Genomic DNA, 20294 nt, shown 5'->3' with positions numbered 1-20294 from the left:
TGGAGATTAAAGAGAATCACCATAGTGATTATATTGTTTTTATTTTGTTCTGAGATGTCTTAGTGGGTTATATATTATAACCAGGTTTTCTAATAGTTGGACATTTATCAGGTTTCAATCCAAATATGCAGAAATCAAGTCCAAGGATCTAGAAGGTACAAAGCTACTCTTTAATTGACATTAGACGGTTGAATAAAATCCAAAATGTACAAATGTGCTAAAAATAAAAAATCCAATATCTCCACAAGCGCTTTCATCTCTGACCATTCAGAGACTTTATCAAGATAGTAAAAGCCACATAATGCATTTAAATATACCCTACCCACCTTTTTCATCCAATAGAAGCTAAATGCATATAACGATGCTAAAGTGACACTAAATTACTTTTCCATAATGACAATGATACCTCATTGTATTCCTAATAGAAGCTCCTGATAAAAAATCATATTTAGCATTTTAACCATAACTCATTCATCTAATGCCTTTAATTTTAAAAGACATGCCATTGAGAGGTGGTCATTAATACCTGGCCACTGAGTTGCATTTGTTCTTAATTGCCATAATACTTCCTGTCTTTCAAGTTGCAATGGCCAAGGGCCACCTCTTGGGTCAAGTTGTAAAACCTCTATTATAGTAAACTTGAATGTATGTCCAGGGAATTCATTGCAATGTTTAGCCAGAGAATTAGTGTCTTTGTTCAACCTAATGTCTCTTATGTGTTCATAAATGCGACATTTAAATTTTCTTTCTATTTTCCCCTATATAGAAGATGGAACATGTAATACACAGTCTTCTCTGTTTGGCATGTACATTTCTTATTTAAGTGTATAGTCACCCCATTTATAACAAAGACTGAACCCTCCAGAATATAACTACAATAACTACACATACCACATTTAATCATATGCCCTGATTTATGGAGTGGTTTTTGATTCTAGAATGTTTTTCAGGCATTGCCCTTTTCTATACACTATAGTAGGTTTTACGTCAATGGACTTTCGGATATCATTGCAAGAAGTTACAATCGCCCAATTTTTCTGTATGATATCTGCTATCTGTCTGCTGGACGTATTATAAGTTGTTAAAAAGCAGACTGAAATTTACCATGTTTCATCTCATAATCTACTCCAAAAGCTTCATTTGACTAAATATTCACTTAAGTACAGTATACTGCAACTGGGTCCATGCCATATGCAGTTTTAGTGAAACTGACTCCATTTTGGGACAGAATTGCTTTGAACTGACCTCTTTCTCTTTTGTTGATCACTTCCAAATTATATCATTGACCAAATTAAAGGGGTATTCCCTCTTCAAAAACATGTTTTTTAATAATTCACATTCAACTCAATCAACAATGCATCAAAGCTGGAAACCATTTGGGCAGCTCTAACAAACTGCCCCTTTACCACTGCACTTTTCTGTTTACAGGGATGAGAGCTGCTGAAATACAAAAAACTATTAGAATATGTCTCCTTTCGAAATATTTGTGACATGAACTTCCTAGACTGATGATCTTAAGTTAATTTGACATCTAAGTATGCTACCTCATTTTGATCAACACAATGTATGAACTTTAAAAGTAGGTCATATTATTAATATATGCCAAAAAGTCACCTATCTTCTCAAGGGGTCTGTCCCAAAAAATAAAGATATCATTCAAAAATCGACGTATTACAGTGGAAGTAAAATGTTGACTCCAACAAATATTTTTTCTCCCACTGGACCATGACTATGTTGGCATATAGTCCTCCACAAGGCGAGCCCATGGCTACACCCTCTGTTTGAATATAATATTCATTCTCAAACGGAATACAATTGTTTTTAAGTACTAAGTTGAATAGTTGTTCATATATATTAATAATAGATTGGGGAATGCCTCTAGCTGTTAAAAATTCACAAATCCATTCTAGCCCTGTATTATGTGGTATCACCGTACACAGGTCTTTTACGTCGATGGTGATGAAAAAACCTGTCTCAGAAAATGCAAGATGGTTACTCATGTCTGAAAAATCCCACAAGTCCTTACATAACTTTGTCTCATCATCTAATAATGGCTTCAATTTGATGTCTAAGAATTTTGCCACAGGGTAAGTTACAGAACCCCCTCCATCAACAATAGGTCACATGGGGGATTTGACAGGCTTTTATGCATTTTAGGCATGCCAAAAATGATTGGAATCTTAAGGTAAGCTATAGACATAAAATTAAATTTGTCTATGGAGATAGACCCTTCAATGAATAAATCATTTAACTCTGTCCTAATTCTCCTATAGGTGGCATTTAGTTTATTCAATGATATTTTTCTATAAGCATCCCCACTCAACAATGTTTTCATTCTTGAATTATAATTGGCGATGTCTATCACCACCATCCCCCCATCCTTGTCAGGTTTTATAAATCTTACATCACTACTATTCTTTAACTTGTTCAATCCTTTTAGTTCTTCCTTCCTTACTCAAATTCGGTGTGCCTGGAATTTTTGAGATGTTTCTTATATCGATTTCACATAATCGCTCAAACAGTTGTAGAGAGGGGTGTATGGGTATATTAAATGTGCTGGAAATGTGTAAGGGATTGGTGACATATTCCACAGACTGAAAAAGAACATTTAAGTTTAGTTTCCTTATAAAATACTTTAGATCAATTAAAGTGTTGGCAATATTACATCCCTTAGTGGGTACAAAAGTTGTACCCTTAGACAACAAATCACAATCAGTCACATTCATGTTCAGAGATGAAAAATTAAATATATTAGTGCTATTGTTAAAATGTACGATTATCTAATATGCTTTATAGTTTTATTTGACTCACAGGTATTGGGGTATTGAATTCCGAAGTCTGGCAACATAAGGGGATTAAAGAGAATCACCATAGTGATTATATTGTTTTTATTTTGATGAAAGATGTTTCAGTGGGTTATATATTATAAACAGGTTTTCTAATAGTTGGACATTTATCAGGTTTGTATATTATGAGACATGTAGTCTTTATTTGATTAAAAAGGACCACTGTGTTCAAAAAACATTTTATTCTCCAAACCTGCCTGGAGCAAATTAAGTACTTGTTACATTTTTTTAATCCCTGAATGCTCTCATCAGGGCAGACATCCTTATCAGATTTGGTTTTCTTAGAAAGATGAATATGTCTCATAATGCACTGTGAGAAAACAGTGTTTTAATTTAAGCCAGCTGATATTTTGAAGAGGAGGAGAATATCTATTTGCAAATTGCTAGCATATTTAGAATTTTTTGCAGGTCTGTTTGAGTTTATCATAGCTCTCAACTGGACAGATTTTCATACAATGCCCAGATTTTAGACTCATATGTTTGGTCTGTTCCTCGTAACATTTGTGGTTTGCTGGCAAATCACTAAGGATTGAAGTCACTAAATAATGACATACATTTGAATTTCAGATGTAATGCCTTTCAGGAGATGCATGCTAACACATTCTGTTAATCTAGCAACTTTCTATGTTTATAAGAACAATATTTAAAACCTGTCCCTATTTTTAGGTTTTGTTCAGATTTCTTGCATTAAGAGTTTGAGGGGTCTATATTACGTTATTGAAAAATGTGTTCATCGAACACATATTCAGCAACCAATAAACGGCAAAAACATTAATCTCCAAATTATCACTTCAGCAATATTTTTCCCAGGGGGAAAAAATGCTTGGCCATTATTGGGGATTTGCCCTTTCCCCCACTGTAGTGCAATCTCAGAGTTGTTATATTTAGTTGGTGGTGGGGGGCAGAGCACCCTACTTTTTAGGGTTTGAAAGTTTTTGTCTGTGTTTGGCCAAACAATTTTTCCCTGAGAAAAAAATTTGCTGAAGTGGCCTTTCAGTGATTAGTGTTTTCTCTGTTTATTGGTTGACAAATACGTGTTCGATGAACATGTTTTTTCGATAATGTAATACAGACCCGAGTTTCAGTGGTATGGAGCTTATTATGGATATTTGTTAGAACTGAAGATGCAAATAGTAAGTTAGGAAATAAACATTTGTACAGCGTATAACTGGGCTTTTTCTCTTGGATAAGATTTTGATTTACCAGCGCTTCGAGTTTTGATTTGTTTTTAATACAAGATTGTCTATGTCTTTGACAAACTTTAGGTTTGCATTTGATCAGTTATGACTCCCAATAATTTACTGCAACTAATTTGCTCTGTTTGTAAATTATTTAGTGAATTAATATCAAGTTGTCAACATCCTTAATAAGTGGCTATTCTGCACAATGAGATTTTGTTGGGCACTTAGTAAAGGCTGGGAATTGGTTAACCATTTCCCTAGTTTATTAAAGTAGTACTGAGCATTTTATTTTTTGAGTTGAACAATATTCTTTCGTCATATGCATACTGAATACAGAGTTTGTCAACTATGCCGTGTGTATCACTGTTGAAAATATTATATAACAGTGGTCCAAGAATGGAACCTTAAGGTGCTCCCATCTGAAACTGGTTCAAAGGTGGAATATGCATGCTCTGGCATACTGTTTGTGATCTAGTGTTGATGTAGTTCCTGAACCATTTTATGTTGGTGTTGTTCATATTAAGTTTTGATAATCTATTTAGTAGTAGGTCATATGATATGGTATCAAAAGCTTGTGATAAATCTGAAAAGGGAGACCGTGCTTTCTGTGTAGCTTTAATGTATTTAAAAAAGCAAACTGGTCAATTTCTCTGTGGTGACCAGGAAAACATGTTATATTTGAAAGACTAGACTGGTAATTGTTATATAATTTATGTTTCCAGTATTTGACAGAGATGAGATAATATTGTAATTCAATAGTTTGATTTGATATGTTAATTTGTGTGACAGCCTTATGTTTGGGATTGTGTTACACCCTTATGTTCAGGATTCTGAAAAACTACTTCCACAGTTTTGGCATGTATCGTTTCATGACCTATCGCTTGACAGGTATAACAAATGGATAAGCAGTGGCATCAGCTGACATTTGTAGATATTTAGGTAGAATTTGAAATGGGACTTGGGTGGCAGCCCTTACGTTTAAGAAAAAAAAACTTTTTTCAGTTGGTTTACATTTATACATTGAAGGTTGAAAGATCCATGTTTATATTTATTATTATTTTAGATTACTATATTGTGCTGTTTACTTATAAAAAATCAACTTGAATAGGATAGGAGCAGGTAAAAGAATACTCAAACCAATCAATCTGCCACAAAGACATCAGGACTCCACTGATGGATTGAAAAAAATTTTATTGTATATAAACAAGGTTTAGCACTTTCGTCCAACCAACACTGTAGTGGACTTCTTCGGAACCAAGTAAAACACAATCACTGTCCCTCATTTAAACCTTCACTTTGAAAATGTTATAGAAGTAATTAATGATCTTAAAGACATATTGCCTCTTAAATATTTAAAAGCATACAACTCCTGAAACAACATCACAAAGAATTATCACTAAAAAAACAATGTCAACACAATAAAAACCTACCAGTAAGCAGTCAGTTTTTTCTCATAAAAACATCAATCCAACTTAAAATAAAAAAATTTAAGTATGAATAAATATCTATCAATATCAGTAAACCTTATTTTAATGCAATATAACATAACCTTAAAACCAGCATATAAATTCATAGCTCTCAGTTTAAGAACACTAGGTATGGATACATTCTCATTCAAGCCTGATGGATCCTGGAAATTTAGCTTTAGCTACCGCAATAATTCCTTAGATTCTAATATAGTTTCCCAAGGTCCACCCCTGGGGTTTAATGTAACCTTCTCTAGCACCTCAAATCAGAATAAGTTGTGGGCAATACATCCTATTTTATGTTTGTAAAAGGCATTGTTCAAATTAAGTTTGCATATATGATAGTTGCATTCATATATATTTTTATTAAATAACGTCTCGGTCTTCCCTACATAGAATACTCTTCAGGGGTCACAAGCAGCTATGTATACTACACCTTTGGTAGAAGAGTTACAACTATCAGCCAATCTAATCCTTGAAGGTAGATGCCCCAATAAAACAAACTTCTCATCGAAGATGAAAGGACACTGGCTACAATACCCATATTTCCTCATATCCCTCACAAATACGTAATTCCGGTGACCTTGTTTTTCAAACACACTTTTTAAAATTTCTACCTTCTTGCAAACTATTATTGGACCATCACCCACTACTTCCAATACACATTTATTGGCATTGAAAACAGCCCAATATTTGGAAATAATTTTCCTAACTTCATTATTTGAAGGATGGTATCTGAAAACAAGACTTACTAAAGTCAGAGGTGGCAGATAAGTTTTTCTGGGCTACAATCTGACCAGAATGTAACTAAATCTCGCATGCCTTAGGAGTTCAACATCCTCCCTTATTTTATTAAAAAAATCTTTGGTGAAACCTCTATCAAGGAACATTTGAACCTACTTCCAACATTCATCCTCAAACACTTCTTCTGTAATTATTCCTGAAATTCTGACAAATTGCTCTTTTAACAAAGATCACTTTTGAAACAAGGGGTTGCTACTCTGAAAATGCAGCTATGAGTTCAAAAAAAGTGGACTTCCTGTAAATGCTAGACTTAAATTGACCATCTTCCTTATAAATAGTTGCATCTAAATAATGGAAAGAGTTTTCAGAAACATTGTGTGTAAACCTTAAATATTAGGTAGAAACATTGATATAAGAGATAAATTAATCCAGCTTTTCTCAGCAGTCATTCCATAGAATAAAAATATCATCACAATATCAGGTATACAATAACCAACTTTGCTTGAATTGTGATTTAAAAATCCAGTTTTGTTCCCAAGCCCAGATCAATATATTAGCAAAAAGGGGTCTGCATACTGTGCCCATTGCCACTTCCTGTACCTACTTATAGTGGTCAACTTCAAAGTAAACAAAATTATTGTCAAGGACAAATTACATGAAATTCATCAGAATTTTAAAGTCATTAACCAAAACGGAATGGCACAACTAAGTAGTATTTCAAAAAAACTCTGCAAGCCGTCAAGAGTGGGATACAAGAATACAAGTCAATAACATCAATACAATGTTCCTTCAACAAACAGGTCAGGAGTAAAACACCTCAAAAAGTCCAAAGAACTGCACAATATATATGAGAATTCACCCACAAATGATTTCAGTTTCTGGTCAATGTAGACTACCAAGGGGCATGTTTTATAACATTTTGTTGAAACTATTGGTTTCAACGGTGGATTAAAAACATCCTTATGTACCTTTTGGATGCCAAATATCATGGACACAATAGGTTTCTCTATATATAAAAAAATCAAACACTGTATTAGAAAAAAGGCCATGTAAATAAAGCTCTTCTAAATACACATCAATTTCATGATAAGCAATATTGATCTCACTGATAGATATAGGGATATATTTGCTAACATCCAGTAACTAACCTTTTGTTAATGTAATCAAAATAATACATTAACATAGCCAAACACCTCCTTATCAGGCTTCATACGTCTGATGATGGTATCACAACTTAATTTATGCAACAAAATCCCTGTCATAGTGTTTCAAATTATATCCAAAAGATGACAAGATAATTGACATAATGAATGAATATCCCATCTGCAAAGACTCTCAAACAAGTTCACTAATGGAACACATAGGGGAGCATGTGTATTTTTTTCTTTAATTCACCACCAACAGTCTCTTGATTGTTGTTATAAAGAATGGATAAATTTAATTTCTTGATAAATAATTTAAGTTCTAAAAAAACAACCAGATATATTAAACCTGGAAAACGGGACAAAAGTGAAACCCCTCTCAAACAAATTATTTATTTTATTTATTTACATTTGTTGACCGGGAAAATCTGACTGGACACAGATCCTTTTTCAGTGGAGGCCCGGGGAGAAAAGCTCCATAATAAAAACTATTAAAAACAATTAATTACAAGTTACAAGAAGTATATGTAGGTTTTGTTTAACAATAGTAGTAAACAGTTATAGTTCAAAATGAAATTAAGTATTTAATTAAATGGTACAACACTTATATCATTGGTGCCATAAAGACTAGCAAGTATTTTAATAGCTGAGCTAGCAGCTATTACCCTTGAGTAATAGTGGCTAATATTACAGCTGAGATATAGGTTTACAAGCAATGTATTTGGCTGCAATCCAAAGGTAGTTAAAGAGGTGGAAGAAAGGGATTAGAGAAGTTGGGGTAGAGATGTTGAGGTTTGTTACAAGGGCATATCCAGTGCTCTTTTAGATGAGATTTTAAAGCAGCCTTGAAGTTTGCGCATGATGACACAGAAGTTATAGTGTGAGGAAGGGTATTCCATAATTTTGCTATGGAGTAGGAGAAGAGAGCTTCTCCAGCAGAGTTCCTGGTTCTAGTTACCTGTAATTGATTTTTGTTGCTGGAGCATAGTGGTCTGGTCGTATGATAGGGTTGGAGTAGATTTTGGAGGGAGGGGACTTTTAGAGGATGATTTAGTAGTTTGTGGGAAAATGAGAGTTGGTACCATTGAAGGAGGTGAGGGAGTTCTAGCCAGCCTAGTTCAGTAAGTGAGGTGTAGTGGTGGCTACGGTAGTTTGTGCCAGTGACAAACCTTGCTATTTTGTTGTAGCAAGCTTTGAGTTTACCTAACTCACTTTGCCTTAGGTTGGTAAATATTGGAGAGGTATAGAGTAGTGTGGAGATAAGATGGCTATTTGCAACTGAAATATTGGCTGTTTTGGTGAGGAATTGCTTATTTCTGTATAAAGCTCCTAGTTTTTTGTGTACTTTTTTATGGTTAATGAGATATGGATGTCAAACTTGAGGTCACTGTGAATTTCAACTACAAGTAGTTTGGTGTCGTTTGTTGGAGGGATAATGGTGTTGTCATTAGCTTTAATAATAAATTGGAGGGTGTTTAGATTGTGTTGGTGGGTTGGAAGATGAGTAGTGTTGTTTTGTTTGGGTTAAGTATTAATTGTGCATCTGAAAGCCAAGTTTCAACTGAGGAAAAGGCATCCTGTATGGTCTTTTGAAGTTCAAGTAGGGAGTGGGCTGAGCAGAAGATGGTGGAATCATCTGCGTACTGTATTAGAGTGGCCTGTTTGGTAGCAGAGGCTAGATTATTAGTGAATATGGAGAAGAGTAAGGGTCCAAGGATGGATCCTTGGGGAACATCTATTGAGACAGGGAGCTGGGTGGATATATCATTATGTCAAACAACGGACTGATGGCAGTCAGTCAGGTAGCTCTGGAACCAGTTTGTGACAGATTGAGAGAAGGATAAAGTACTGAGGACAGTGATGAGTTGTTTATGAGAGACCATGTGGAATGCTTTAGATAGGTCTAGGAATGTTGCAGAGGTGAAATAATTGTTTTTATGTCGAAGGATTGTATTAGTGAAAGCTAGTAAGGCAGTGGTTGTGCTGTGGTATGGTCGGAAACCATGTTGTATGTTAAATAGGAGGTTGTTAGTAAGGAGGTAGTTTAGAACTTTAGAGTGAATGCATCTCTCAAGTATTTTTGATAGAGGTGACAGAATTGCTATGGGCCGGTAGTTGGTGAATTCTGTGGAGGGCCCACCTTTGTGAAGGGGGATAATGTGGGATATTTTCCATTGTGAAGGGATATAGCTTTCAGATAAAGATCGGTTAATCAGGATTGCAACTGGGTAGGCTAGGGCTTCAGCTGCAATTTTAAGGTACTCAGCTAGGAGGTTGTCAGCTGCTAGTTTTGTGGGCTTTAGTTTTGATAAGAGTTTTTTTATGTTGAAGGTAGGGAAAGGAGAGAAAGCAGGTAAAATGCACATTAGTAATGCCCTCATTTGAATAATTAAATATTTTGAAGCTGTGTCAAGAAGTAACATTCAAATTTTCTATGTTATTGTGGGTGCCTATTAAAGTTTCTTGGAGCAACCTCGACCACAACCTCTTGGGGCTTTAGACTTTCCCCCTTCTCAGTATAGGGGACCTCATACTGTTTGGTGATTGTTCCTTTCAACTGGTAGATCCATCCGAATGATGGAGAGGTGGAAACTCCAAAGGGTCATAACTGAATATCTCATGGTTGTGACAATGACCACTAGTTGATGCTTCTGGACTGCCTTCAGCCCCATTACCAGGCACCCTTTTGAATCAAAAATCCTGCATCAAAATTATTTTTTTCCCTGCATTTAGGACTGGGTTAAGCAGAATTGTTTATAGGCCATAGCACCCATTTCCAGTTTCCTCATATTCCTGATTTTAATTATACCAGCTTGCCAGTCAGCATAGTTAAATATTCTAAAGTAGGCATATAAATACTGATCAAGCAATAAATCAGACTTGATACTCACACCAAGACCATTAATTTGCAGAGATCGTATTTCTATTCTCTTTGTGTTCTCTCTAATTAAAATCTTTATCAGCTCTAGACCATGCTTGTTAAACATTTCAAACTACTCAAAATACAACTCAGAATCATAGCAGATGCCATTTGGAAACTTCCACATCCACAACCCTTGTGGAACATATGCTTTATGCTAACACTGTTCTAGGTAAAAAGTATCCAATTGAACTTTATGAAAATTCATTAATAATGTTTGAAGAAAAGAATCTGTTGGGTAAGCCACACAATATTGCACACAGAACTGGTACCAAGCAGTTCAGTGAAAGATGGACAACTAGCTAGCCAACCTTTTAAACAAACTCACACCTTCAAAATGTCTACCTGCACATTAGTTGAACAATTGCTCATCACATAACCACCATTGCTAGCACCTTGTAAACAGGAACCACTTGAATATGCACTTCTAAATGTGCTAGAACCATCACCCAGAATCTTTCTAGTCTGAGTTTTTATCAAATAAAAATGTACGCTCACCTCGTAAGGGGTTCCTCAGATCTACTGTATTGGAATCTGAAGGCAGATTACCACAGTTGAAATTAGTGGGATAGGTATCATTAGACTCACAATGTCTCTCCATAAAACATGCTGAACTGGTGATATGACATTGCGTTCCTTCAGCATTACTTAAAATCCAAACTTGGGACTGCTGCATATGCTGCAGTATTTGCAATAGAAGGTGTATGATGGGGGTGAGGTCACTAATAGAGTGAGATAACATACTCATACTCAGTTGGCTTACCAATAGCCGTACCATCTCTAGTATCCTTGCAGTTAATCCAACAAAAAAATCCTGGGACTCTTGTGAAGACATCACATACCCATAAAAAAACTCAGAACCAACTCAGCAGCAGATAAAAGAACACTCAAATCAATTGAACTGCCACAAAGATGTCAGGATTCCACTGACGGATTGAAACTATTTTATTGTATAAAAACAAGGTTTAGCTCTTTTGTCCAATTAACATTGTGGCAAACTTGTTCAGAACAAGTAAAATACAATCACTGGCCCTCATTTAAACCTTCAGTATGAAAACGTCAAACAAGAAGTTAATGATCTTAAGTCATATTGCCTCCTAAATATTTAAAAACATAAAATTTCTAAAATAACATCACTAAGAATTAACTACCAATAAAACCAATATAACCATCACAATAAAAAGATATCAGTAAGGAGTTTCTCATAAAAATCATTAACCCAATTTAAAATAAAAAGTATACATATGAATATAAATTAATATCAATAAACCTTATTTTAATGACATATAACCTAACCTTAAAACCAGTGTCTATAAATTCATAGTGCTAAGTTTAAGAATAGTAGGTATGGATACGTTCTTGTTCAAGACCCATGGATCCTGGGACTTTAGCTGCTACAATAATTCCTTGGATTCTAATATATTCTAATATATTTTCCCAAGGCCACCCCCTAGGGTTTAATGTAACCTTCTCTAGCACTGCAAGCTGGAATAATTTGTGGGCAATAAACCTACTTTATGTTTGCAAAGGGCATTGTTTCATGGAATTTGTCCTTGAATTTATAGATGCCAGTTTTGTGATGTTCAAGTGTTAAATTTGACAGCTCTAACTGTTTTTTTGAGGTGGACTTTGTTATGTTGATTGAGTGTTTATTTTCATGTATTGGGTAAATTGTAAAAAAAAAAATGCACATAGTGGATTAAGTAAATTAAACTGTATGGATGCCTGATAGTCCATAATTCAAATTAGAAAGTGAGTAAAGCAGCTAATAGTAATTTCAGAGTTGTATGCATTTCTCAATTAGGAATTATGTTTCTTGATTTTTTACTGGAGGCTATTTTATTTAGTATTTTTGTAAATGTTTTGTTTACTCTGGTAGATGTTTTAGCATTGTTACTAGAATTTGTTTGGAGGGGGCTTTTAGTTGAGTTTTATCTTTTTGGAGAAGGTCAGGGGTCTCTCTGCTATTAATGCATTATGTACTTCAGTGTTGTTTTCTGCATGAATACCATCCTTTGTCTGGAACATTAATTGGCACAGTGCAACATGCTGTAAGGATACCATTGCAGATTAAATTCCGTCAGTAAATGGCAACGTAACAGTGAAGTTCAGAGATGTCAACTACTTGGTCATATGCTGTGTCAACTTTTACACAGCCACTTCACTGACAAACTGGGAGAGTTTATCCAGGGTCACAGACTAAGTAAGAGCTTATGTTTTTTTGTTTTGTTTTTTTTTTCTCTCTCACAATTGATTTATTCCCCACTTTTCACAAAACCAGTTGCTGTTTCTACTTGTGCAAAGCTGCATCAGGGACAAGATTGTCAGACTACTGTTTCAAGTTATGTAGGAGTCAACCTTAATTTTTTAAAATGAATTAGTCTTCTACTTTTCACTAGGTTTTATGCGGCTTCTTAACTGACAAGCAAAGATTTTTGAGCTTCCATTACAGTCTAAATAGGGGCTTATTTTTTTTTTGTTTAATAATTTAGAATGGATTAATACTCCACTTTTCAATAAATCAGTTTCCATGTCTACTTTTGCATAGCTGCATCAGTGAGAGCAAGAGGTTAACGTTTAAACATTATTTATTTTGGCAGGGTATCATGATTCAAGATAGGCCTAGTTTATAAACCTCCGAGATTTACAATGCCGATCAATTGAGGCTGCCACTTTTCTTAAAATAAAGGGTTTCATTTTCTTGCGATCTGAGGTTAAACCCATACTTTCTGAATTATATGTAGACCTCCATAATTCTTGAATTAGTTCACCAGGCTATAACTTTGCCTGGTCTGTTGCCAATGCCCAACTCATAGTGACTTTTTTCTAGATCTGGTTATGCCAGTTATAGTTAAGCTAGGGCCAAGACTCTAAGTCTGTTTATTTGCAAATATCATTTCTTTATCCTTAAGTACACAATAAAGGGACATTGGGTGTGCATCAGCATGCCTGTTCTTGAATACCAATCAGCATGTCCATTGTAAATCTAGCATAAGCCAAAAGAAAGAAGCCTGACTGCTGAAACATCGTTGAGTGCCTAGACTTTTATTGGGATATGATAGATAACTCTATGCATGACATATTTTATAAGGCATAGGCAAAATAAGAGAAAAATCAGGGACATTCTGCAAAACTCTGGACAGTTGAGAGTTATGCATACCAGAATTATGATCAATCTTACTGCCAGTAACCATACAGCTCAACTTTCCAAAGTTTTGCAGAAGATACCTGAATTCCTCACATTTTTTCCCCCGTTCCACATAACATTTTTGATTTACTGGTAAATCCCAGAGGATTTCTATCAGTCAATAATGCCAGATATTAGAGTTTCATTTTTCCCATTGTTGACAGAATCCTCATAGATGCTAAACTTGTCATATTAACTTTTTAAGTAATTTTCCCCACACTGATTCTGCCCTTTGTTCCCCCATTTTTAGCTTTGTACAGAATTCTTGACCGAAGGAGCTGAGCAACAAGCAACAGTATTAAAAAAAAGGGAGGGAGAGAGTGACAGAAAGACAGACAGACTGCTTTTGTGATGTTCTGCTGCCTGTCTTGTACTGCACTGATATACTGTGCAAGTGTGCAAACATAGGTGACATACATGCACAATACATCAGTATGTTGCAGAGAAAATGGAAGAACTCTAAAGGGCTGTCATGCTTACTTAAGAAAGGTAAGCAATTTCCTTATTATATAAAGTCATTATATAGTAGCAATAATTCACTCCAGTGTGTGAGTATCACAAGATTTACTCACGGATGAATTTTTTTTAATCACTCAGGCTTCACCCTCATAATCAAACCATGATAGCCATGCTTTAATCCTATGATACCTACATCTAGTCGTAGTTTATTGCTAAAATCTAGAATATGTGGCAGAATTCCAAGTCACTTGATAACTGTTCCAAACCTTCTCATTTTTTTTCTTCTCTCTTATTAACATTCTTGCTGATTTCACCAGACTTTTTTGTAGTCAGTGAATTCTATAGCAAGGTGCTGTCATAGCCTTTCTTATAATGTAGCTCAACTTTGAGCAAAAGAACCATTCCAAAATGTTCAGTCAGTAATGGTGCTCTGCAGGTTAGCAACTCTTACACCAGTCAGGGGTCATGGCAAATATTACAAATGCTACACAGCTTTTATAAAGAGGACCGTGATCTCAGCTGTGTCATACCAAACCAAATCCCCAACTTGACAAAAATCATACCTCAAGTCACTGATTTCTGACAGTCCCCTCAATGTTTTTGATCTCTCCTTTGCTTAATGTACTCAGATAATTTTTATGCCAGCTAATGAAGATATCTTTGAGGATCTTTTGAGTATGCCTGCGGTTGCTATACTTTCATGAACTGTGTTTGAGTCTCTGTATTCACAAGATCCTATTTCAAGAATCCAATATGACTGTTCGGTAGTGTTTGTCAAATCGAATTTGGCCATCTGCTGGTGGTCCCAGGTTTGAGCTGCTCCTATTTTTATTTTTCCTCCCGTAATTCCACTTTGCTACCCCAGATCAGATTACCATCACTGTGACTGGACAATCAACTAACCTCAGCTAAGTTTAAGAGTACCTACTACAACATTTCTATATATTTCCTAGTTAATTTAGCAGATTACTGTCTAGTATACTTATAGCTAGGTATTTTTATTATGTTACCTTGCATGACTCAGTTATTTAAATTCTTACCTTTGCCTTGTCTTCTTCATGGTGCTTAGGTTCATAGGTAGGTGCTAGGCTATCTGCCCGGGGGCATTTATAAGCCTAGCCAGAGTGTGTCAGTTTTTGCTGCCCCATTAATTAACTGATCCTCTGTCAAGCAGAGCCAATTAAGTGATCCCAGGGGTGTAGTTTCTGTTACCCATCCACTCGTCAAGGTTTCGCTTGAAGAGTGTTAGTGAGGGGCTCTGCCTGATGTAATTTGGAATTTTGTTCCAAAGCATGGAGATTCCTCTGTGACAGGAATCTATCCATCCAGCATGTTCTATTTATTGTTTTAGCGAGGTTTAGCTCACTAGAGCGCGTGGCTCGCAGTGACTTGGATTGCTTTATGCCCATAAATTCTGAGTTGGACATGGCTTTGTAAATCAGGCAGCAATCACCTCTGAGTAAGCGATATGCCACTGAGTACAGCCAAAGTTTTTTCAGTCGGGCTGCATAGGACATATGTTTGAGACGAGTAATCCTCTTGGTGAGGTACTTTTGTGGTCTTTCCAGCTGTTGGAAGTGTCTTGTGAGGTACATCCCAAATGGGGCATTGTACTCTATGATGGGTCTAATGAGTGACGAGTAGAGGGGCACAACAACATCTTTATTTCTAGATGTGACCCCTTTAGTAATTAGATGGGCCACATAGAAGGATTTCCTAACTACTTTGGCAATATGATTGTCAAAGGAGAGATTACTATCTACCTGGGTCCCCAGATCTCTTATTACCTCTTCTTTATTAAGGGGCCTGCCACCTATGTGGCAATTCGTGAGTTTTGTTTTTCCCAAACTGGATGACTATGCATTTTTTGGCATTTAGCTTGAGACCATGACTGACTCAGTAAGGCCCTTTTGGAGGATGTTCATGTCAGCCAGAGAATCAATTATGGCTCCCAGTTTGCAGTCATCGGCGAACTTGGTTAGCCATAGTCCTCCTGTGTTTGCCTGTACTTCTGAGAAGTATATGCCAAACAGTAGGGGTCCCAGGACTAAGCCTTGAGGGACACCACTTGTGACTGGTTTAGAGTCGGACTTGGAGCCCGCTATTCTTACTGTGCGAGTTCTATCTGTAGGCCAGTTGCCAACCCATCTCATGATGTAGGGGTTTATGTTCAGGCTGGTGAGTTTTTCTGTAATACCGGAGTGGGGAATGGTGTCGAAAGCCTTGGGGAGGTCAAGGTAGGCTGTGTGAACAGCCTTTCACTCATCTATGGTCTTGGTGACTGTCCCGACGAAGTCAACCAGGTTTAGTAGGTATGATCTGCCCTTAAAGCTGAACTGGGTCGGGTCAAGTGTTTGGAGGTTCCCAATGTCTTTGTTAATGAGTTCCATGATGATGTACTCCATAGCCTTGCAGACCAGGCTAGTCAGGCTTATGGGGTGATAGTTACCAGGGTCAGTTGTGGCCCCTCCTTTGTGGAGAGGAATAACCGTTGCTGTGCACCATTCTATGGGCATGTAGCCTGTGGAGAGGCTGAGCCTGAACAGCGTGTTTAGGTGGAGGGTTAGTTCGTTCTGTAGTTCATGCAAGACGCAGCCGGGACACCATCTGGTCCCACTGACGCTGTGTTTTTGGCTTTTGAAAGGGCTGTTTTCACCTGTGCGTCTGTGATTTTTGGGACACTACACTTTCCCGGTATTGTTGTGGGCCCTTTTGGAGGTGAGAGGGGGGTGAAGTTTGCACTGAATCTATCTGCTAGAATGTTGGCAATATCAGTAGGTTCAGTATATTTTGTGCTATTTTGCACTAGTTCAGTGCATATCTGCAAGTTGCCACTTAAGAGTCTTAACATAGCTAAAGAAGGCTTTGTGGTTATCTTTTGAATCCTTGGTTATTTTTCGTTCGAAGTTAGCCTTGGATGATTTCATGAGGGACCTCAGTTTCTTACTGATATTGATCAGGGATGGCTTTCCTTCATGGCATTTGCTTTTTTTTCTGAACTAGTTTCCTCCTTCTATTGTATAGCCTGTTTATTGCAGGGGTCCACCAAACTGGTTTCCTTCTCTTACAGGAGTGAGTCTTGGTTTTGCTAGGGATGGTATGATCCATGCATCCTTGTAGGTGCTCATAGAGTGCATTTGTAAAGGTTTCTGCATCTTGGGCAGCATTGTCCTTTAGCGTGGAGGCTGTGAAACTTACCACCTCTGTCTTAAGTAAGGTCTTGCTTTAGAAAAGTTTTTACTGTGGTTTCTTTAGTTGGGGGTGGTGGTGGGGTGTGGACATTCAGAGTGATTAGTTTATGGTCTGATCTAACCAGTGATGGGATGACCCCCAGTGTGGAACACCTGTCGCCCATGTTGGTGATGACCAGGTCCAATATGTTTTCACCTCTGGTAGGGGAGTTTACCAGCTGATCCAGGGCATTTAAGTTGATAAATTCCAGGAAGTGCTGGGCCTGGGAATTTGTACTCGAGTAGTTTTCCCAGTAAATCGTAGGGTAATTGAAATCGCCCAATATCAGGGTGTTTGGTAGGGCCTTTATGTTTTTCAGTGTTTCCAGAAAGGTGGAGTGGTGGTCCTGGGTCATGGAGGGTGATCTGTAGCAGGCTACAATTTGCGTTGCAGATTTGCCCGATGATAGTTGCACATGGATGATCTCAGTGGTATCATGCTACGCCACTAACCTGGAGGTGTAGGTATCCTTGATGAATATGGATACACCCCCTCCTTTTGTGTTTCAGTCCGTGTTCCGTGGCTGAAACATGTGGTATGAGTTGTAGCCTGCTAGTGCTGGAGTGCTCTCTGGAGCCTTGATCCAGGTTTCAGTTACTGCACAGATGTCAATGTTATCCATACAGAGGAGTGCTTTGAGCGCATGCATTTTGAGATTTAAACTCCTGGCGTTGAGTAGCATAACCCTCAGTTTTTTGTTAATTGTGCTGTTTATGGAGGTGGGTTTGACTTTTGAGCTTTGCCTAAAAAAGGCACTATAGTAGCAGCAAGCGCCTTGGCCAGTATTCAAAATCCTAGGGGTGACAGGTGCAAGCCATCTCTTGTGAAGCAACGTGGCTTGTCGAGCATGTCGTCCCAGGCTGACAGACACTGGATCCCCTTTGAATGACACCAGAAGCTTAGCCAATTGTTGAAATTATCATTTTTTTCGTTATACTGAGATATCATTCTTGGTGAGGGCAGGATGCTACTCAGGGTCAGAGTCATAACAGCCTGGGTTACATGATCAGAGAGCTCTTCCATGTCTCTTTTCATGTAGTGCAGGGAGGTATGTCTCAGGTCATTCACACCAACATGAACAATGACATATTTGTACTTGTTCTGGAGTGACCTTGAGTGCTTGTGTTATGTGGCGGATTCTGGCTCCAAACAGATAGCTAACAGTAACCTTCTGCTTATCCAGCCTAGTGAGTGGGATGTCAGTGTGCTTGACTAAAAGTCACCTATTACTAGTGTGTTAGGTATGTTATTTTGCCTTAAGGGCTGTGATTGTGCAGAACACTGATTTTGTGTTTTATGTGTTGTCTGGCTTGTGATGGGAAGTGCAGGTTGTTTGGGTGTCTGCTTTGGAGGTCTCTGATGCTTTTGCAGGTTTTTATTTAGAGCCTACGAGTATGATTTTTTGTATTTATGTTTATTTTTTGCCAGTGCTGTTTTAGTAGGTCTCTGTGTGGCTGGAGTTGTAGTGCAAGTGTTAACCTTCTCCTCTTGACTGTCTGTTCCATTCTTGGGTTGAGACAGCTTTGCTTCTAGTTTGGCTGCATAATTGCATCTCTCGCATATGTTAGTGTTTTGTGGTAGGAGGACAGGGATGTCTGTGTACATGAGGCAGTTGTAACATTGCCTCAGGATACCCAGATTCAGCATCTGGACTGGAGAGTGCACCTGAAGTTGCCCTTTGGTCATGCCTGAATAGTAGGGTGAGCTACTTAGTCGCTTGGTTGGTGAGGGGTGAATAAAGAGCCTTGCCCTGCTGGGAAATCAGTGTCAGGGTATATTAGTGCTTGCTATTAGGTCTGAGCAAATGCTGGGCTGTAAGATGCTTTTTGAGTGCTTAGGTTGAGAGTTAGACTAGTTTCAAGGGAAAAACTGAAGAGGAGACTTAGTGGAACCGGGAATAATTTAACCGTAGCTAACCAGCACTGCCCGGTGTGCATAACCATGCAAATGCAGTTTTTATAGTAGGGAAATGAAAGGAGATAGAAATTAGACCAAAATGGCCAATAAACTACTAACTTCTGGGCTGGAACCACAGGGACAGATAGGTTGCTCAAAGCTCCCCTCTCTCACAGGTGAAGAGAGAAACTTTCTTCTATCCCAGTAAGGTATGGGCAACTCAGAAACTGGTATCACAGCCCTGAATTCAGCACTAGCCTGAAAAATGGACTATACTAGCTTAGAAAGGTGGGAAACAAGGATTTTTTTTTAAAGATAAGGCAAAAACATAAAAAAATACACTTAAAACAGCTTTAAACGACTACAAACGATCAAAAAAGGCTATTGCACTTTAGTGTGTAGCCTACAACAGTTAAAACAAATTATTTAAACAAAAAACAACTTTTTAAAAGTGCAGGCAGTCAAATAAGTACAATATGTGAAAAAAAACAAGTTTTTAAATCACAATAAATGCTGGAAAATCTGTGTTTAGGTAGAAAACAGATAAGTACAGCAAGAAAGTACAGAAAACTGATACTTAATCACTCCAAAGTCTCTCTCCTAAGCTAGAAAGTTTGTATCAATTTAAGGCTTTCTAGTGCTACTAGTAGGTTGGGTGGCCATGGTGGTGAAGCGGTTAGTGTTGCCGCCTCATAGCAAGATGTTCTCCAGTTTAATCCTCGGCTGAGTTGCCTTCGGTGCGGAGTATGCATGTCCTCCCTTTGGTCGCGTGGGTTTCCTCCAGGTGCTCCGATTTCCTCCCACATCCCAAAGACATGCTGTAGGTGGATTGGACACTCTAAATTGGCCCTAGGTGTGAGTGTGTGTGTGTGCCTTCTGTGGAAGGTTGGGTGCCGGGCTAACAGCTTGACACTGTAAAACTCCACTGCCAATCATGAGCGGACAGATGATCTGCTGTGGCGACCTCTAACTGGGAAAAAGCCAAAAGAAGAAGAAGAAGTGCTACCAGTAGTTTAGTTACAGGAAAGATGGGAAACAAGCGCAGATGTGGTCTTTTAAACCAGAAAGTTGAAACAGATGGACAAACTGTCCAAACTGTCAATAAACTACAATTTCTGGGCCAAGAACCTCTCCTCTCATGGTAGACAGGCTACCTAGTGTTTACCACTCCCACTGATAAGCTAGAAGGCTTTCCTCCAACATAGAAAGGCTTGTGGGGCTC

The 20294-nt window shown here is 37.6% G+C and overlaps 1 protein-coding gene across 1 annotated transcript in view; it reads right to left on the bottom strand.

Moving 5' to 3' along the window:
- TSPAN32 (tetraspanin 32) overlaps positions 1 to 20294 on the bottom strand; it is a 1820558-nt gene that overhangs the window by 1783132 nt on the left and 17132 nt on the right. The window lies entirely within an intron of this gene.

This window comes from Protopterus annectens, chromosome 9.part0 (assembly GCF_019279795.1).
Source record: "Protopterus annectens isolate FY-2018-M chromosome 9.part0, PAN1.0, whole genome shotgun sequence".
Classification (NCBI taxonomy): domain Eukaryota; kingdom Metazoa; phylum Chordata; order Ceratodontiformes; family Protopteridae; genus Protopterus; species Protopterus annectens.
This window is presented reverse-complemented; position numbering and strand designations above follow the sequence as displayed.